This window comes from Salvelinus sp. IW2-2015, linkage group LG13, assembly GCF_002910315.2.
Source record: "Salvelinus sp. IW2-2015 linkage group LG13, ASM291031v2, whole genome shotgun sequence".
NCBI classification, from domain to species: Eukaryota; Metazoa; Chordata; class Actinopteri; order Salmoniformes; family Salmonidae; genus Salvelinus; species Salvelinus sp. IW2-2015.
In genome coordinates, this window is record NC_036853.1 from 30,914,375 (window position 1) to 30,936,853 (window position 22,479).

Consider the following 22,479-nt stretch of genomic DNA (forward strand, 5'->3'; position numbering starts at 1 on the left):
AGCAGCAGCAGAACAGAGCAGCAGCAGCAGAACAGAGCAGCAGCAGCAGAGCCCACAGGCACCAAGTGTTCCCTCAGCGCTGAGTCCATTCTCTACCCTCCAGAGGCCAAAAAATGACACAACAAGGAAAGCTTTTAAACAGAAACTACTAAAGGGGAGGCCAGAAACCCTTTTCACAGACCTGTACAAAAACGGYGATGTGAGTAATTTCATCTTTCTCACTGACCAGCCAATGTATGGCGCTCAGCAGTCTGCTCTCACTATGGGTGAAAGTAAAAGAGACAGACAACCCTGACAGCACCATGATAACATTCAACCTCTACAAGACTGGGACTGTCATGGTGCAAGGTAACCTATTTAATTTAAAGACTGAACATTTGATGTCATTCCCCAAAGATCCCACAAACAAGCCCCTTCAGGCAGGAGAAGCAGTGTGAGTCATGTTGAGTAATGAAGAAAAAATGTAGCCATCATAAAGACCTCCTTGTATCCACTACAGCCCCCTCCCACTCTCCCCACCTCTCTCTCCTCTCTTTCTATCTCTCTCTTGCGCTCTCTCTCTCTCTTTAATCCTTCTCTCCTATTCTTTCATCCCTCTCTCTCCCCCTCTTCTCCATTGACTTGATGTTGCGGAATTTAGGCTGAATTAAACCCCCTCTTGTCATCTCCAGTACTAGATTACATAACATACCCACACGCGCACACACACACACACACACACACACACACACACACACTACACACCTACACACAACACACACACCACACCACCACACACACACAACACACACACACACACTACACACCACAGACATAACCACACCACACAACACACATCACACAACACACACACACACACTCACACCTACACACACACCCTGGTCAAAAAAGTAGTGCACTTATATAGGAATAGGAGGAACATATTGGGATGCAAGCTTTCTATATGTTTAATGGTGCCTTACCTACATCTTCAATGTAAACTAAAAGCTGGTGCCAATCTGGCCTGGGGAGGTCGACTGTGTGTATGAGAGTGCATGTACAGTTGAAGTCGGAAGTTTACATACACCTTAGCCAAATACATTTAAACTCAGTTTTTTCACAATTCCTGACATTAATCCAAGTAAAATTCCCTGTTTTAGGTCAGTTATGATCACCATTTTATTTAAAGAATGTGAAATTTCAGAATAATAGCGAGGAATGATTTATTTCAGCTTTAATTTCTTTCATCACATTCCCAGTTGGTCAGAAGTTAATATACACTCTATTGGTATTTGGTAGCATTGCCTTTAAATTCTTTAACTTGGGCCAAATGTTTTTGGGTAGCCTTCACAAGCTTCTCACAATAAGTTGCGTGAATTTTTGCCCATTCCTCCTGACAGAGCTGGTTTAGCCGAGTCAGGTGTGTAGGCCTCCTTCCTCACACACGCTTTTTCAGTTCTGCCCCACAAATTTTCTATGGGATTTAGGTCAGGGCTTTGTGATGGCCACTCCAATACCTTGACTTTTGTGTCCTTAAGCCATTTTGCCACAACTTTGGAAGTTGCTTGGGGTCATTGTACATTTGGAAGACCCATTTGCGACCAAGCTTTAACTTCCTGAGTCTTGATGTTGCTTCAATATATCCACTAATTTCCATCTTCAAGATGCAATCTATTTTATGAAGTGCACCAGTCCCTCCTGCGGCAAAGCACCCCCACAGCATGATGCTGCTACCCCCGTGCTTCATGGTTGGGATGTGTTTTTCGGCTTGCAAGCATCCCCCTTTTTCCTCCAAACATAACGATGATCATTATGGCCAAACAGTTCTATTTTTTGTTTCATCAGACTCGAGAACATTTCTCCAACAAGTACGATCTTTGTCCCCATGTGCAGTTGCAAACCGTAGTCTGGCTTTTTTATGGTGGTTTTGGTGCAGTGGCTTCTTTTGCTGAGCGGCCTTTCAAGTTATGTCAATATAGGACTCGTTTACTGTGGATATAGGACTGATTTGCACTTTTTTGCACCAAAGTACTTTCATCTCTAGGAGACAGAACGCATCTCCTTCCTGAGCGGTATGAGGGCTACGTGGTCCCATGGTGTTTATACTTGCGTACTATTGTTTGTACAAATGAACGTGGTACCTTCAGGCATTTGGAAATTGCTCCCAGTATGAACCAGACTTGTGGAGGTCTTGGCTGATTTCTTTGATTTTCCCATGATGTCAAGCAAAGAGGCAATGAGTTTGAAGGTAGGCCTTGAAATACATCCACAGGTACACCTCCAATTGACTCAAATATGTCAATTAGCCTTCATATGCTTCCAAAGCCATGACATAATTTTCTGGAATTTTCCAAGCTGTTAAAGGCACAGTCAACTTAGTGTATTAAAACGTCTGACCCACTGGAATTGTGAAACAGTGAATTATAAGTGAAATAATCTGTCTGTAAACAATTGTTGGAAAAATCACTTGTGTCAAGAAATGTGTGGAGTGGTTGAACAACAAGTTTTAATGACTCTAACCTAAGTGTATGTAAACTTCTGACATCAACTGGATGTGTGTGTATGCGTGTGTGCGTCCCACGTATTCCTAAGACGGTTAACATGTTAAAGGAGAACTTCTGTCGAGATAAGCACAACTGTCGATACAACCTAATATCACATCCATCTATCTCTCTACCTATATCCCCTCTTTCTGTCTGGAGTATTGGGGAAGGAAACACTGCCGCTACCACACTTTCCAACCAAACTGCATTAATTAAGGAACAAACTGAAGTGAAAGGAATTACAACAACTCTTGGAGGGCAGTGGAAGTTGATAAAAGTGCTTCGTTATTGTTAAAAGTAAGAGCAACACGTTTCGGCCCTTAGCCTTGTGTAGACCGTTGACCCCGTGCTGATCCCGCTGAGTTCGAAGAGCATCAGACACAGGCCTTAAACTTTAGAGGTTAAAGGTCAATAGTCAAGAGGAGCTGATGTCACTGCCGTTCTCTAACTACAGCAATCACATTCCATGATGCAGTCACACACAAACAGCCACACACACACACATAGGCACATACACACACACTAGATCTCTGGTACCTGACACGAGCCCGACGCACCCTGACATTATACATAGGGTTAAGGCAGGGTAGGGCCTGTTTTTTCAACATTAACTAGGGTACGGGCAAGGCTTGTGTATCACTAAATTGATCGCTAACATTTTGAAGCTGAGCCATTTGCGCGTGCTCTGTCACGCAGTACAGTCATATCTGACTATGATCATAACATGGAGTCAGAAGTGCTTCAACCTCATGTAACCTCAAATATAAAACAGGAGAGATTATTTCACAGAAAACAATATTGTTCCTGGAGTTTTGAGTGACGAAAAGTAACTAGCAGCTAACTGCTCTTTCATGTCTCTTCATTGAGCAAAGCAACCCAAGCGAAGCCCTTGCTATGGATACGGTAGGACTTGAACATCGTGGGTAAAGGTAGGGCTTAAAATTCATGCCCGTGCAGGGCTCTAACACATACACACATCAGTAAGCTCTCAGAATCTCACTGCAGAATCTGACTTTTGTCCATAAACGTCCGATGTTTAAAGGTTAGGTTTAGGCAGTCATTCTGAATGGTTAAGATAAGGGTTAAGGTTTGGGATAAGGTTAAAGCAAAAACAACTCCACAGTTAAGTTTAGGCATTAATTGCGAATGGTTAAGGGTTAAGGTTTGGGATAGGATAGGGTTAAAACCAAAAAAAATTAAAACAAGTGCCGAGCACTGGGAACAAACACACGACCCTCAGAGCCGGCGCTTGCTGCTTACGCCCATCCACCATCCCTGTCAAAACCCAAGCTTTCTTGATGGTAATAATGCTCAGCGTTGCCCCTAGTGGCTGGTTTGATGTAATCTCCCCACATTTTGAAGTCCGACTATGCAGCAGAGTGGTGGTGGTGGTGGCGGGAAGCGGCAGATGCAGCAGAGTGGTGGTGGGATGTGGCCGGTGCCGATGGTGAGTGCTGGGATGCCGCCAGTAAGCGAGAATGAGCAATTGTCGAAGCGGCCGATGCAGCAGAGTGGTGGTGGGACGAGAGATCTGGGACTCTGGTAAGCAATAGTAAGCAAACGGAGCGGTGTGGTGGACCTACGGTGAGCAGTAGTGAGTCCCCCTGACATCCACAGGGTGACGCTGAGACATTGCAGGAAGCGAGGGAAAAAACATAACAAACATAGCACTCTGGGGCTCTGGTTCCGGGGATAGGGGGGCAGCTGCAAAGCTGGAGCATTGAGTGGGGAAAGCTAGCAGGTTACCAGGTGCACAGAGTCTGTTATAGGTTACCAGGTGAATAAAAAAGTCTGATGGGTCCACACTCAAAAGTTCTCGCATAAAGCTTAATAAGTAAAAATAATCACTGCATCAGGAATAGCAGGGATAGCATACACAGATCTTTCACTTTGCAGCCTCCTTCAGCGTGTAGGGTGCTGTCTGTTTGAGGTTACCAGGTGCACAGAGTGCGTTTGGGTCACCAGGTGCTGGTGGTTGCTGACAACGGGGCTATAGAGGTCTTAGTGGCTGGGAGAGAGGTACTTAAGTGCAGGTGCCCCGGTTCGCCTGGTGGGCGAGGTTGTGGAGGTGGCTGACCCTGGCCGGGATGCGGTGATGGGTGATGCCCAGAGAGAGAGGTGTTGGCCTGGGTAGGGAGCGTAAAGCAGAACTTAGGCCCAGGGAGAGGGCAGGCAGGCAGGGAAGGGAATGTAGGCCTAGAGGCCTGGAAGTCTGGATTTAGTGTGTGGAGTTCCATGGTTGAGATTAAGCTTAACTCTAAGGCCCAGGGAGAGAGCAGGTAGGCAGGTGTGAGGCCCAGACATGAGGTGCCTCGAGTGCGGCAGAGGTTACCAGTTCAGTGGGGGCCGACCTGAAGGTCAGGTAGGCCCCAGGGAGAAGGCTCATGTGAATAGGTGTGTGAGTGACACTGTATTTCAGGGCGCAGAGGCCTACTGGGCCTCTGGTGTGGAGGGCTGGCAGAGGCCTAGAGCTGGGGCTTGGGCTGGGTGACTGGGTGAGTGACACTGTCCTTCTGGGGGGCAGAGCAGATGCCCTGGGTTGGGCCCCAGTCCTCCTTGGCCCTCCCTGGACCTTCCCCAACCCAGCCATGAACCCTCAGCCCACCCCAGAGGGCCCCTGGTGCTATCCCCCCTATCTGCACATGTTAAGCCGTTCGGTCACCAGTTGCACGTTTGGACTTAGTGTCTGGAGCGCTCGCATTGATTTGTATTGGGTTCCCAAATGGGCTAAAACTACCATTGGCGTCCCTCAGTGGCCGACCTCAGGCTGTTGGCCCCTACTAGGGTGTCTCACCCAACCCGGCCATGGACCCCCAGCTCACCTATATCAGATAGTCTCTGGAGCGAAAGCTTGGCCCGKATCCATAAARCGTCTCAGAATAAWATAATTGTGCTGAAAATAGAGACATTTTACTCCTACTCTTATGGGAAAAAATAAAAGCTATGCGTGAACCCTCTTTAGTCATAAGAGTCACACCAAGTCGACAGATAGTTAGGAATATTTAGGGAACCTCATGAGCTTAGAGTTACCAGCAGGTTTCTCGATAATTAAAAACATAAATCAGCTAGTCAGTGGTTCCTGGGCCACAACCAATTGCTTTGGAGTTGATAAAAGAACGTGTTGATATTTCTATATGATCATCAATAAATAATCAAGACCTACATGCAACTCTCGCGCTTTTGACATTGATTTCACAAGGCCTATTTGACATGATATGCTTAAATACTTGTAACCACTAGGCTAATAAATAAATACGTTTTTCTTTTGATTATTTATTACCTACGTCATGTTATTTCAAGTTATCCATTTGGAGCGCAACATCACGTTGTAAAAAAAGATGTCTAAATTGGGCATGTCTATAAGTTTGGCAATTGAAGGCATCTAGGGCTTATGTTAACTTTGATTGTGTTAGATGAAAATTATTGACTTTTCAAACGTTGTATGCAACATTATCGGCAAGAGGCTTGATGCCTACTGTGCCAATGCGATTTAGAGCTGTTAAATGGGAGTGACGATTGTGTTGATATAATGGTAATTATTCCAAAAAATCCGCTTTCATTAACAACCATCAGAATTGGTTAATAAAACGTTATGCATGTCAACATGTTAGGCAATAATTAAGAGTAGGCAAAGTGATCGTGTCGGGSAGTTCACAGCTGGTGATGCCTCATCACGATTGGTTATTCCCCAATTTAGGACAATGTCAACGAGTGTCATCACTATCTTTTCTTTGCAGTACCTCAAACTGTCTTGATTACCTGCTGAGATAAACTTGAACGAGTTGATTTTACATCCGTCTTAACATCCTTAAACCTACGTCTTAACATCCTTAAGCCTACTCTGAGCTAGGAGTTATTTTTAACACGATTCCTAAGACCTTTTCTGAGATGCTTTGTGGATATGTGCCTTGGACTCTGTGGACCCCCCCCAGTGGCCAACTACAAATGTAGGCTGTTGCCCCCCGGTCTCACCCAACACATCCATGAACCACCAGCCCATCCCCAAGGGCCCCAAGGGCCCCAGGAGCTATCGCACCGATCTGCACATGGGATTACATTCGGTCACCAGGGGCACGTTTGGAATGTCTCTGGAGTGAAAAATGCCTATACACAGTACAGTTTTGCTCTCAGAGCAGCAGGATAGCTAGTTGAGCTTGGGTTCCCAGGTGCCTTTGGTTAAAAATACTGTAAAATGATCAGCGGTGTCCCGCAGTGGCCAACCCCGGGTGGGGGCTGTTGCCCCACGTCCCTGGGTCTCCCTCATGTAGCATGTAGTGAAACATGAAAGCATGGTAGTTGTTTACAATGTATTATGATGGTCTGTGTCCCAGCATTTTCCGGGTAAAGTGACCANAAAAAAATTAAAACAAGTGCCGAGCACTGGGAACAAACACACGACCCTCAGAGCCGGCGCTTGCTGCTTACGCCCATCCACCATCCCTGTCAAAACCCAAGCTTTCTTGATGGTAATAATGCTCAGCGTTGCCCCTAGTGGCTGGTTTGATGTAATCTCCCCACATTTTGAAGTCCGACTATGCAGCAGAGTGGTGGTGGTGGTGGCGGGAAGCGGCAGATGCAGCAGAGTGGTGGTGGGATGTGGCCGGTGCCGATGGTGAGTGCTGGGATGCCGCCAGTAAGCGAGAATGAGCAATTGTCGAAGCGGCCGATGCAGCAGAGTGGTGGTGGGACGAGAGATCTGGGACTCTGGTAAGCAATAGTAAGCAAACGGAGCGGTGTGGTGGACCTACGGTGAGCAGTAGTGAGTCCCCCTGACATCCACAGGGTGACGCTGGGACATTACAGGAAGCGAGGGTAAAAACATAACAAACATAGCACTCGGAGGCTCTGGTTCCGGGGATAGGGGGGCAGCTGCAAAGCTGGAGCATTGAGTGGGGAAAGCTAGCAGGTTACCAGGTGCACAGAGTCTGTTATAGGTTACCAGGTGAATAAAAAAGTCTGATGGGTCCACACTCAAAAGTTCTCGCATAAAGCTTAATAAGTAAAAATAATCACTGCATCAGGAATAGCAGGGATAGCATACACAGATCTTTCACTTTGCAGCCTCCTTCAGCGTGTAGGGTGCTGTCTGTTTGAGGTTACCAGGTGCACAGAGTGCGTTTGGGTCACCAGGTGCTGGTGGTTGCTGACAACGGGGCTATAGAGGTCTTAGTGGCTGGGAGAGAGGTACTTAAGTGCAGGTGCCCCGGTTCGCCTGGTGGGCGAGGTTGTGGAGGTGGCTGACCCTGGCCGGGATGCGGTGATGGGTGATGCCCAGAGAGAGAGGTGTTGGCCTGGGTAGGGAGCGTAAAGCAGAACTTAGGCCCAGGGAGAGGGCAGGCAGGCAGGGAAGGGAATGTAGGCCTAGAGGCCTGGAAGTCTGGATTTAGTGTGTGGAGTTCCATGGTTGAGATTAAGCTTAACTCTAAGGCCCAGGGAGAGAGCAGGTAGGCAGGTGTGAGGCCCAGACATGAGGTGCCTCGAGTGCGGCAGAGGTTACCAGTTCAGTGGGGGCCGACCTGAAGGTCAGGTAGGCCCCAGGGAGAAGGCTCATGTGAATAGGTGTGTGAGTGACACTGTATTTCAGGGCGCAGAGGCCTACTGGGCCTCTGGTGTGGAGGGCTGGCAGAGGCCTAGAGCTGGGGCTTGGGCTGGGTGACTGGGTGAGTGACACTGTCCTTCTGGGGGGCAGAGCAGATGCCCTGGGTTGGGCCCCAGTCCTCCTTGGCCCTCCCTGGACCTTCCCCAACCCAGCCATGAACCCTCAGCCCACCCCAGAGGGCCCCTGGTGCTATCCCCCCTATCTGCACATGTTAAGCCGTTCGGTCACCAGTTGCACGTTTGGACTTAGTGTCTGGAGCGCTCGCATTGATTTGTATTGGGTTCCCAAATGGGCTAAAACTACCATTGGCGTCCCTCAGTGGCCGACCTCAGGCTGTTGGCCCCTACTAGGGTGTCTCACCCAACCCGGCCATGGACCCCCAGCTCACCTATATCAGATAGTCTCTGGAGCGAAAGCTTGGCCCGGATCCATAAAACGTCTCAGAATAATATAATTGTGCTGAAAATAGAGACATTTTACTCCTACTCTTATGGGAAAAAATAAAAGCTATGCGTGAACCCTCTTTAGTCATAAGAGTCACACCAAGTCGACAGATATTTAGGAATATTTAGGGAACCTCATGAGCTTAGAGTTACCAGCAGGTTTCTCGATAATTAAAAAAAGAAATCAGCCAGTCAGTGGTTCCTGGGCCACAACCAATTGCTTTGGAGTTGATAAAAGAACGTGTTGATATTTCTATATGATCATCAATAAATAATCAAGACCTACATGCAACTCTCGCGCTTTTGACATTGATTTCACAAGGCCTATTTGACATGATATGCTTAAATACTTGTAACCACTAGGCTAATAAATAAATACGTTTTTCTTTTGATTATTTATTACCTACGTCATGTTATTTCAAGTTATCCATTTGGAGCGCAACATCACGTTGTAAAAAAAGATGTCTAAATTGGGCATGTCTATAAGTTTGGCAATTGAAGGCATCTAGGGCTTATGTTAACTTTGATTGTGTTAGATGAAAATTATTGACTTTTCAAACGTTGTATGCAACATTATCGGCAAGAGGCTTGATGCCTACTGTGCCAATGCGATTTAGAGCTGTTAAATGGGAGTGACGATTGTGTTGATATAATGGTAATTATTCCAAAAAATCCGCTTTCATTAACAACCATCAGAATTGGTTAATAAAACGTTATGCATGTCAACATGTTAGGCAATAATTAAGAGTAGGCAAAGTGATCGTGTCGGGSAGTTCACAGCTGGTGATGCCTCATCACGATTGGTTATTCCCCAATTTAGGACAATGTCAACGAGTGTCATCACTATCTTTTCTTTGCAGTACCTCAAACTGTCTTGATTACCTGCTGAGATAAACTTGAACGAGTTGATTTTACATCCGTCTTAACATCCTTAAACCTACGTCTTAACATCCTTAAGCCTACTCTGAGCTAGGAGTTATTTTTAACACGATTCCTAAGACCTTTTCTGAGATGCTTTGTGGATATGTGCCTTGGACTCTGTGGACCCCCCCCAGTGGCCAACTACAAATGTAGGCTGTTGCCCCCCGGTCTCACCCAACACATCCATGAACCACCAGCCCATCCCCAAGGGCCCCAAGGGCCCCAGGAGCTATCGCACCGATCTGCACATGGGATTACATTCGGTCACCAGGGGCACGTTTGGAATGTCTCTGGAGTGAAAAATGCCTATACACAGTACAGTTTTGCTCTCAGAGCAGCAGGATAGCTAGTTGAGCTTGGGTTCCCAGGTGCCTTTGGTTAAAAATACTGTAAAATGATCAGCGGTGTCCCGCAGTGGCCAACCCCGGGTGGGGGCTGTTGCCCCACGTCCCTGGGTCTCCCTCATGTAGCATGTAGTGAAACATGAAAGCATGGTAGTTGTTTACAATGTATTATGATGGTCTGTGTCCCAGCATTTTCCGGGTAAAGTGACCAGAAATTTAGTAATTTATGGTACTCACATAATGAAACATTGACTACTCGCTCTGCATAGCAAAGTGTAGTGTACCCTCTAAAACCTTGGGACCTGGATAGGGTATGGTTAGAAGAATGAAGGGAATCAAACATTGAAGATTGAAAATAATTTGTGTATCTCTCTTCAATACCATTTTAGTTGGCTCTCAATCATTCAACTGACTTGACTACTGTTATATCATTTTAAATAGCCAACATATAAAAAAGAAAATGTGTTAAAAGGTATTAATTAGCATATTATCGCATATATACATTTTCATCATGTAATTCTCAACTGTGGTGGTAAATTTCTGTATTACCAAATGAGGAGAGACAAACTTCACACACTAGTCAGAGTTATACTTAAACTACATCTTTAATAATAAGAGCTTTGCAATAGCAATGACTTTCAATGATTCACTATTTCTAATGAACCGTTGAGAGTGGCAAAACAACGGCTACTGAGATCTTTTATAGCAAAGATCCACCCCCTAGTCGACATAACAAACCACAAACCACAGGAACAGTTCACAAAGGAAGACTTTATAAATGAGAAAGGAGTATCCCGTAGCCAGATAGCATTCACTATACATTATCGTTCAGTTTGGCCCCTAAGACGAGGTTCTAATCTCGTTCCTGGTACGGTAGAGCACAAACATTACCTCATGTTCTCTGGAATGCACTTAATGTTTTATCTCCCAAAGACGTGGTAAATCTCCTCTGTCAGTGTTATCTCATAGAGGCCCATCCTCAGTAGAACACACACACAATAGTTAACAGAATACTCTATTCTGTCGAATAAAACAACCATTATAATGCAATACAAGCATTATAACATAATCTTGCAATTTCAATGACACAACATATCACCAAAAACAGCAAGTTACAATGACTCCCTTTGTTTACACTGTGTGAATGTTCCTTGGGCTTGTCGCCATGATGAAAGGTTAGCTTGACTGGAGCTAACTTTAGACAACGTCAGCTTCCATGCTAACAGACTTGAATAAATTAATTCAACTATCAGAACATCATTATAAAAATAAAAAATAATATCATTACACTCCGCGTTAAGGAAATAGGGCGCCATTTCACTTTGGAAAAATAGTGCCCAAATTAACCTCTACTTAATCACCCTCCCGGATCCGGGATCCTCTCATCAAAAAAGCTGACTAGCACAGGATTATATAATATATTTTCATGAAATCACAGTCCAATACAGCAAATGAAAGATAAACATCTTGTGAATCCAGCCATCATTTCCGATTTTTAAAATGTTTTACAGCGAAACACTATGTATTTCTATTAGCTAACCACAATAGCCAAACACACAACCGCATATTTTCACCATGTTTCACCGCATAGGTAGCTTTCACAAAACGCAAAATAGATAAATAGCACTACCAAAAACAACTTCATCAGATGACAGTCTTATAACATGTTATACAATACATTTATGTTTTGTATCGAAAATGTGCATATTTGAGGTATAAATCATAGTTTTACATTGCAGCCACCATCAAAAATAGCACCAAAGCAGCCAGAATAATTACAGAGAGCAACGTGAATACATAAATCCTCATCATAAAACATTATGAAAAATACATGGTGTACAAGCAATGAAAGATAAAATCTTGTGAATCCACCAATATTTCCGATTTTTTTAAGTGTTTTACAGCGAAAACACAATATAGAATTATATTAGCTTACCACAATAGCCAAACACACAAACGCATTTATTCACCGCCAAAGGTAGCTTTCGCAAAAACCAGCAATAGATATAAAATTAATCACTAACCTTGGACAACTTCATCAGATGACAGTCTTATAACATCATGTTATACAATACATTTATGTTTTGTTCGAAATGTGCATTATTAGAGCTGCAAATCGTGTGTTAACTTGTGAATACGTGAGCAACATTTCCCCAGAATGTCCGGAGATATTTTGGACACTCCCTAATCTGACCAAAGAACTCATCATAAACTTTACATTAAAATACTTGTTGTATGGCAAATGAAAGATACACTATGGTTCTTAATGCAAACCGCGTGTTAGATTTTAAAAAATAAACTTTACCAAACATACAGCTTGGGTTATTGTGAGACAGCGCTCCACAACACGGCGGAGAATAGCATCAAAATATTACACAGAATACGAAAATAACATCATAAATGTTGTCTTACTTTTGCTGAGCTTCCATCAGAAGTTATACAGAGATCCTATTTCTACAGAATAAATCGTTGTTTGGCTTTTTAGAATGTCCATTTCTTCTGTCGAATTCGTCGCACAATGCTAGCCAAGTGTTGCTAAACATTCCCATCCTCTCTTGGCGCAAAAACGGAAAACTCCAAAAAGTCCCAACTAAACGTTGAAAAAACCTTACTTTATGATGTTATTAATCATATGTATCAAATAAATCAGAGCCGGGATATTCGCCGTGATATACCGAACGCTTTTCAGAAGACAATGTCGAGGTCCCTCGCGCCCCGTCGAAGCAAAGAAAAATACCGGAACTGTCACTCCAAAAGCTTTGTTCGGGCCTCAGATCAAGCTAGACACCCCATTCCACCTCCACTGCCTGTTGACATCTAGTGGAAGGCTATGAGTGCATCATATCGATAAATAAAAGCCAGTTGAATAGGCAGGCCCTGAAACAGAGCCTCGTTTTCAGATTTTTCACTTCCTGTATGGAAGTTTGCTGCCAAATGAGTTCTGTTTTACTCACAGATATAATTCAAACAGTTTTAGAAAACTTCGAGAGGTTTTTATCCAATAGTAATAATAATATGCATATGTATGATCTAGAACAGAGTACGAGGCCGTTTAAATTGGGCACAATTTTTTCCAAAGTGAAAACCAGCGCCCCCCTATTGACCTGTGGCCTGCTGGAGGTCATTTTGCAGGCTCTGGCAGTGCTCCTCCTTGCACAAAGCGGAGGTAGCGGTCCTGCTGCTGGGTGTTGCCCTCCTACGGCCTCCTCCACGTCTCCTGATGTACTGGCCTGTCTCCTGTAGCGCATCCAGCTCTGGACACTACGCTGACAGACACAGCAAACCTTCTGTCCACAGCTCGCATTGTGCCATCCTGGAGTGAGCTGCACTACCTGAGCCACTTGTGGGTTGTAGACTCCGTCTCATGCTACCACTAGAGTGAAAGCACCGCCAGCATTCAAAAGTGACTTAAACATCAGTCAGGAAGCATAGGAACTGAGAAGTGGTCTGTGGTCACCACCTGCAGAACCACTCCTTTATATGGGGGTTCTTGCTAATTGCCTATAATTTCCACCTTTTATCTATTCCATTTGCACAACGCATGTGAAATGTATTGCAATTCAGTGTTGCTTCCTAAGTGGACAGTTTGATTTCACAGAAGTGTGATTGACTTGGAGTTACATTGTGTGTTTAAGTGTTCCCTTATTTTTTGAGCAGTGTGTATATTGTCCTACTAATCAACAGGGTTAAAAATATGTCTGTGAGAATATCCAAGGGTGTCACAATCGTTACAATGAGTGGACCAAGATGCAGCATGGTATGGTTCCATCCTCTTTATTTTAAAGTGAAACTCAAAGAAAACAATAAATGCAAACCGAAACGTGAGGCTGCTATAGTGCTCACAGGCAACTAACTATACATAGTCAAGATCCCACAAAGCACAAAGGGGAATGGCTGCCTAAATATGATCCCCAATCAGAGACAACGATAAACAGCTGCCTCTGATTGGGAACCATACCAGGCCAACATAGAAATATAATCACCTCGATGTCCCACCCTAGTCACACCCCGACCTGACCAACATAGAGAATAAAAAGCTCTCTATGGTCAGGGTGTGACAAAGGGGCTTTTATATAATTCTAAATTATTATTAATAATAACAATAACAATAATAATTGCTTTGTTTAAAGAATAACAATATTTTGGAGATGATTTCGTTTTCAAATAACGTAAAATGAGCGAGAAAAGGCCATTCTTGAAGATGGGGTGARACATTGTTAGTAATTTGTAAATACAGCCCGTTTAATGTTTTGAATGATTTATTACTGTTTTTAAAGGGAGAGAAACCAAAAACCTACAATCATCTTTTGGGTCTCCCAGCACAGGTATTGAACCAGCATCTGTAGCCACACAGCTTGCACTGCGATGCAGTGTCTTAGACCGCTGTGCCACTCAGGCACTGTACAATGTGACTGGTTGGGAGTAGGCTATAGTATTACAGTAAGAGCAAAAGTAATCCTAACATTTCCACACCCCTAATTGTAGTCTAAGTTTCTCTTAGAATAAAAACCTTAGTGTAACAACAGTTTAGTAAGTAATACTGAAGTCGTGCACAATTATCAATTTCTATTTAGGTTTATGTCTCCCATTCATTGTCAGTTAGTGACATATTAGCGCCTTGGGACCCAAAAACATAATCAGTGCTCTAACTCCCCCTTGCGCTGGTCTGGAGCARTGAAGYAGTGACGCAGGGTACCGTACTAAACCACAAACTACCTCAAGTGCCGCAGCACAATCACAAAACTTTTAGTGGAGCAACCACTGTATTTCCCTTTTTCTTTGCTGTTACAGACAAACTAGGACCTGACTTTATCAGAAACTTGCCCGTACTGGTATAACAAATTATCAACATAATACCAACCAACCTCTTTTGACCTTGTGGGGTTTATTTATTTAATGCATTATGCTGCCATTGTACTATGGTAACGCACARTTAATAAAGATGGTACCATATGATAATTTTTGGTACCATTTATCATAATTGTACGTTAACATGGTAGAATGTATAATGCAGGTTGAAGCAATGGTATTTCCATGATCCACATCTATACCATGGTAAAATGAGGCAATACCATGGTATTATTTAGGTGCATGGCAGTGTCATCATACTTCAAAGCTAAAACCATGGTACATTTCCATGATTCAGACTATACCACGGTATAAGTTATAATCTATAAGTTATAAACTTATAAACTGTGTGTTTCGAGCCCTCAATGCTGATTGGCTGACAGCCGTGGTATACCACCGATATGACAAAACATTTATTTTTACTGCTCTAATTATGTTGGCAACCAGTTTATAATAGCAATAAGACACCTCGGGGGTTTGTGGTATATGGCCAATATACCACGGCTAAGGGCTGTATCCAGCAACACCGCATTGCGTCGTGCGTATGAACAGCCCTTAGACGTGGTATATTGGTTATATACAGTACCACACCCCCTCGTGCATTATTGCTTAATTATAAACTGGGTGGTTCCAGCCCAGAATACTGATTGGCTGACAGCCGTGGTATATGAGACCGTATACCATGGGTATGACAAAACATTTGTTTTACTGCTCTATTTACTTCAGTAACCAGTTTATAATAGCAATAAGGCACCTCAGGGGTTTGTGGTATATGGCCAATATACCAYGGCTAATGGCTGTATCCAGGCACTCCACGATGCGTCGTGCCTAAGAACAGCCCTTAGCAATGGTATAWTGGCCACCCCCCTCGGGCCTTATTTAAATAAGTACCGCCTTGTAACCGGTGGGTTCATGGAAGGGAGTGGTTTACATTGCTAGGTAGTCTACTTGTTCCAAAATTTGACTGCACTGTGTCAGCAAATATAATTTGTGGTTTCCATTATTCATCTAAGGCAAAGATACCTGAATGTTTCCGCTTTCATCTGGTTTGGTKCAGGCCCCCAATGTCTGGTCTGGAGATTGAAGTCACAAGCTCTGCTGGAAAAAGCTCTGGTCTGCCCTAGAAAGCCTATGTACGACAATATTTTTGGACTTTTGGGCTCTGAAATGTGTTTATTATGATCAAGTTCAATCCCCACAGTGAATTATTTTAAAGTCTGCTACAAATAAATAAATGTAATTAAATAGTGATCTATTCTGACTACTACATTGGCCGTTTGTCTGTCCAGCAGGCTAGGATCGGAGGTTCCCTGTTGACTCTCTCAGCARGGATGAAAGCGACTACATTGACCRTAATCCTTTGCTAGTTACGGCCACTTTCACCATAATCCTTARCAATCTTTTGGTGCCATTCAGCCCCATTCACCAATATCGGGTGCTTCAAATTCAAATGCTTCCGGCTTCATGCGCCATCAGAAGTTTTCAGTGGATTACGTCAGCGCTATAACTATATACTGGTGATAGCTAGTAACTGGCTAGCTACAATGTAAAACAATCTATAACACACATTTACAGCTTATTACTTGAACACCTAACTACAGTAACATGCTGACTTTACAATGCATTACTGTAAGGACTTTGGTTAGTAAACTGTTGCAGATTTACAGTCGTCAGGATGTCATGTGATGGTCCCAGATAGTCCTAAACCATCCCAAACCATTATATGTAAAGTAATAAAATGGTATGGTGGTTTTAAAGGTCCCGAACAGTCATTCTGATTCCCATGTAAAATAGCCTTTTGAGTGACTAAAGCATTTAGCAAAAACACAAATGAATTCACATGTGAAATGTCACATTCGAATTTCACATGAAATTTCACATGTGATATGTGGTTGTTCCGTAAGGGGGATGCCAGCAACCTGAATTTCCTGTTAGGCCACCAGGTCTATGGCCATGACACAGATCGTCCACCAATGTATTGGCAAGAATACATTTATGCACTGCTAAACGTTGCTCAGAGTTAAGTTAATAATTGTACGATTATCTGACACCAATGAAAAAGTACCAGTGGGGTACTTGATTGAGTGTGCATAAATGCTCTTGGGATTTGAACATTCAACCGTTTGGTCTGGATCTCATTAATGTCTCAGCAGTGCCACCAGATATTTATTTGTTGCCAAGAACATACGCTGAGTATACCAAACATTAGGAACTGCTACTTAATTTTTTWAAGCTACTTTATTAACCGTAGCTGATAAAGCGTGAGGTAGAGGTAGCGCGAGGTGACGCTCTAGCACGTGTTGTGCTGTGTGTGTTGGTTACTGTGAGTGTGAGTGAGTGACACAGCCCTTACAAAATGTACCATGGTACTACTATGTTACTTAAGAAATTAGGTAAGATAATAAGGTGTTACCATTGGTGTATTCAAATCGAGGTTTTTTAGGGACTTCTTAGTCCAGGACTAATTTTAATCTCTGTCTGGGAAACTGACTGTTAGTCTTTTCCTCTCCTCTTTTCTCTACTCTTAGTATTTTACTCTCCTTTTTCCCCTGGCGTGTGTTCCTCCTCTCTCCCTGCTGTCTGGCCTTGACAGTCTGACACACAGAGGACAAAGACTCCTCAGTTAGGACAGAACCATGTAGTACCACTTCTAGATGGCAACGAACCATGGGCATGATTCTTGCCGAACCCCAAACACACACATACGCATGTATGTATACACATTCCTGCACGCATACACACATATTCAGGCAAGCGTACATACACACACACTAAAAAGCAAGCAAACATTCACACATACCTCTCTCTCTCCCTCTCTCAAACATACATTCACACTATGCAGGAACGAAGGCACTAGCATCCACAAAACTCCCTATTGACCACAGGAATGTGCTCTCGTTAGCTCCCCTACACACACACACACTTAGAGGCCCAGTCTGACAGCTATTCACTGGATCACACAGAGACACAGAGAGAGAGAGAGACCTCGCGCGCACACACAGGTCTCATTATTCTCATCCTATCTGGAAGTTATTCATCAAAATTAATAGTGCACAATACCCCCATTAGCACCTTCTCCCCCATTGTTCCTCTCGGGACCTCTCAGGGGCTAGCTAGACTCTAAAGCATTCACCTGCACAGAAGACAAACTAGCAGGCGCGTCCCTTTAAATGAACTTCCACTATCCTCTTCTCTGTTGTGTTTTAAATCAGCTTCCCCTGTCCCCCTCTCTGTTTTATTTGGCCTGAAAGCTTTACCTACTCACTGGAATTTGAGAAACCAGAGAGAGTTATGGGAAGACTGAAGAGTAGAGTAGATAATAACACTAACGCAAACAGGAGAGAGTAACAGAGAGAGGGAGCGAGAGAGAGAGTAACAGAGGGAGGGAGCGAGAGAGAAAGAGAGTCCACAGAGAGAGGGAGCGAGAGAGAGAGTAACAGAGAGAGGAGCGAAGAGAGAGAGAGAGTGAGAGAGAGAGAGAAGAGAGAGTAACAGAGAGAGGAGCGAGAGAGAGAGTAACAGAGAGAGAGAGAGAGAGAGAGAGAGTGAGAAGAGAAAGAGAGTCAGAGAGAGGGAGCGAGAGAGAGAGAGGAGAGAGAGAGAGAGAGAGAGAGAGAAGAGAGAGAGTAGACAGAGAGAGGGAAGCGAGAGAGAGAAGTAAACAGAGAGAGGGAAGAACAGAGGGCGAGCGGAGAGAGAGGTAACAGAGAGAGGAGCGAACAGAGGGAGCAGCGAGAGAGAGAACAGAGAAGGAGCGAGAGAGAGATAACAGAGAGAGGGAGCGAAGAGAGAGTAACAGAGAGAGAGTGAGAGAGAGAGAGTAACAGAGAGAGGAGTGAGAGAGAGAGTAACAAGAGAAGGAGCGAGAGAGAGAGAACAGAAGAGGAGCGAGAGAGAGGAACAGAGAGAGGACGAGAAGAGAGTAACAGAGAGAGGGAGCGAGAGAAGGAACAGAGGAGGGAGCGAGAGAGAGATACAGAGAGAGGGAGCGAGAGAGAGAGTAAACAAGAGAGGGAGCGAGAGAGGAACAGAGAGAGGGAGCGAGAGAGAAACAGAGAGAGGAGTGAGAGGGAAGGAAAAAAGAGAGAGGGGAAGGAGAGAGAGAGAAGGCCCCACACAAGAAACATTCCAGAAGCCATGTGTAAATACCAGGGGTCTGCAAGAGAGAGGGGGGAGAAGAGAAGGTGCTCCACAGAACCTCAGAAGTGAGGAAGATACACAATATAGCACAGAGAGAAGGAACGGGAAAGAAGACAGAAAAAGAAACAATAAAAACAGAAAAACTACAGAACCAAAGACGAAAAGAGAGCGCAAAAACACATATTTACTACACACAACACACACACACACACACACACACACACACACACAAACACACACCACACAACACACACACACACACACACACACACACACACACACACACCACACACACACACACACACACACACACACACACACACACACACACACACACACACACACACACACACACAACACCAATAACTGTTAGCACTGAGGTGGTTAGGCCCAGTAAGTAGGACTACTCGTGTGCAGCCATCCTGCACTATCAGCTCAAACATACAAACCAGTCAAAAGTTTGGACACACCACTCATCCCAGGGTTTTTCTTTATTTTTACTATGTTCTACATTGTAGAATAATAGTGAAGACATCAAAACTATGAAATAACACATGGAATCATGTAGTAACCAAAAAAGTGTTAAACAAATCAAAATATATGTATATTTGAGATTCTTCAAAGTAGCCACCCTTTGCCTTGATAACAGCATTGAACACCTGTGCACTCTCAACCAGCTTCATGAGGTAGAAAGGGGGATACCTAGTAAGTTGTACAAATGAATGCATCAACTGAAATGTGATTCCGCGTTTAACCCACCCTCTGAATCAGAGAGGTGCGGGGGTATGCCATAATCGGCATCCACGTCATCGGTGCCCGGGGACAGGGCTTACTGCCTTGCTCAGGGGCAAAGGACAGATTTTACCTTGTCAGGTTGGGTCGGAGATCATCCAGCAACCTTCGGTTACTGCACAACGCTCCTACCTGCAAGGCTACCTGCCGCACCAGTCACTGAATGCATTTCAATTAACAGTTGGGTCTTGTTAAAAATGAATTGGGAATTTCTTTCCTTCTTAATGCGTTTGAGCAATCAGTTGTGTTGTGACAAGGCAGGGGTGGTATGCAGAAGATAGCCCTATTTGGTGAAAGACCAAGTCCATATTATGGCAAGAACAGCTCAAATAAGCAAAGAAAAACACCCATCAATACTTAAGACATGAAGGCAGTCAATCCAGAAAAGAAGACCTTTGAAAGTTTATGAGCGCTATGATGAAACTGGTGTCTCATGAGAAGTCGCTAACAGGGAAACGGGAAGACCCAGAGTTACCGCTGTGCAGCGTATGTTCATTAGAGTTACCAGCTTCAGAAATTGCAGCCCGAATAAATTCTTCATAGTTCAAGTAACAGACACATCTCAACATCAACTGTTCAGGAGAATGCTTGAATCAGGCCTTCATGGTCGAATTGCGGCAAAGAAACCACTACGCCCTCTTCCAAGATAGCGTAGCAGTGGGGATGTCTGTTTTGATTGTCTTGTCCCATCCCTTGTATATATTGTTTTWCTTCGTATATATTTKTWTTATTTTTTTTAAATATCATTTTCCATCTACGGACTGAACATACTCTCCTGCAACCCGCCTCACCCAATGTGGTATGGATCTGCTATTTTTACACTTTTGAACTGGAACCCCCTTCAGCAGCTAGCCAGCTAACTAGCAACTAGCTAGTAGTTAGCCTGGAGCTAGCCTCAAACTAGGCCCATCTCCCAGCTAGCCGAAGAGATTCCATCAAGCAATCCCCGGGCTTCAATTACCTATTTTGCCAATTGGCCTGGACCCTTTGCTGCCGACACGGAGCCAAGACGATCCATCACGAATGGTCTACCGACGTAACCGTCCGAGGGGTTTCTGTCCCGAAGCAAGCACCAGTTAACCTGGAGCTAGCCTTGAGCTAGGCCCTTCTTGTAGCACTAATTCCAAAAAGTTCTGGGACACTGTAAAGTCCATGGAGAATAAGAGCACCTCCTCCCAGCTGCCCACTTCACTGAGGATAGGAAACACTGTCACCACCGATAAATCTACGATAATCGATCATTTCAATAAGTATTTTTCCACGGCTGGCCATGCTCTCCACCTGGATCCCTGCCCCGGCCAACATCTCAGCCACCTCCAGCAACTTTCCAAACCCCCCTCCCCCGCTTCTCCTTCACCCAAAACCAGACAGCTGATGTTCTGAAAGAACTGCAAAATCTGGATCCCTACAAAGCAGCTGGGCTAGACAATCTGGACCCTCTTTTTCTAAAATGATCAGCCGAAATTGTTGCAACCCCTATTACTAGCATATTCAACCTCTCTTTAGTATTGTCTGAGATCCCCAAAGATTGGAAAGCTGCCATAGTCATCCTGCCATAGTCATCCCCCTCTTCAAAGGGGAAGACACCCTAGACCCAAACTGTTATAGACCTATATCCATCCTGCCCTGCCTTTCTAAAATCTTCGAAAGCCAAGTTAATAAACAGATCAACGACCATTTAGAATCCCACCGTACCTTCTCCACTATGCAATCTGGTTTCTGAGCTGTTCATGGGTGTACCTCAGCTACGCTCAAGGTCCTAAACGATATCATAACCGTCATCGATAAAATAAAGTACTGTGCAGCTGTCTTCATCGACCTGGCCAAGGCTTTCGACTCTGTCAATCACCGCATTCTAATCGGCAGACTCAATAGCTGTGGCTTCTCAAATGACTGCCTCGCCTGGTTCACCAACTACCTCTCAGATAGAGTTCAGTGTGTCAAATCGGAGGGTCTGTTGTCCGGACCTCTGGCAGTCYCTATGGRGGTGCCACGGGGTTAAATTCTCGGGCCAACTCTTTTCTCTGTATATATCAATGATGTTGCTCTAGCTGCTGGTGATTCTCTGATCCACCACTACGAAGACGACACCATTCTGTATACATCTGGCCCGTCTTTGGACACTGTGCAAACAAACCTCCAAATGAGCTTCAACGCCATACAACATTCCTTCCGTGGCCTCCAACTGCTTTTAAATACTAAGAAAACTAAGTGCATGCTCTTCAACCGATTGCTGCCCGCACCCTCTTGCACAACTAGCATCAACACTCTGGACAGTTCTGACCTAGAATATGTGGACAACTAAAAATACCTAGGTGCCTGGTTAGACTCTCCTTCCAGACTCATATTAAGCATCTCCAATCCAAAATTAAATCTAGAATCGGCTTCCTACTTTGCAATAAAGCCTCCTTCACTCATGCCACCAAACATACCTTCGTAAAACTGACTATCCTACTGATCCTTGACTTTGGCGATGTCATTTACAAAATAGCCCCCAACACTCTACTCAGCAAAATGGATGTAGTCTATCACAGTGCCATCTGTTTTATTACCAAAGCCCCATATACTACCCACCACTGCGACCTGTATGCTCTCGTTGGCTGGCCCTCACTACATATCCGTCGCCAAACCCAATGGCTCCAGGTCATCGATAAGTATTTTCTAAGTAAAGCACCGCCTTATCTCAGCTCACTGGTCACCATAGCAACACCCACCCGTAGCACACGCTCCAGCAGGTATATTGCACTGGTCATCCCTAAAGCCAACACTTATTTGGCYGCCTTTCCTTCCAGTTCTCTGATGCCAATGACTGGAACGAATTTCAAAAATCTCTAAAGCTGTAGTCTTATATCTCCCTCTCTAACTTTAAG

The 22,479-nt window shown here is 44.3% G+C and overlaps 1 protein-coding gene across 1 annotated transcript in view; it reads right to left on the bottom strand.

The window, feature by feature from the left end:
- LOC111971220 (tensin-3) overlaps positions 1-22,479 on the bottom strand; it is a 107,120-nt gene that overhangs the window by 18,625 nt on the left and 66,016 nt on the right.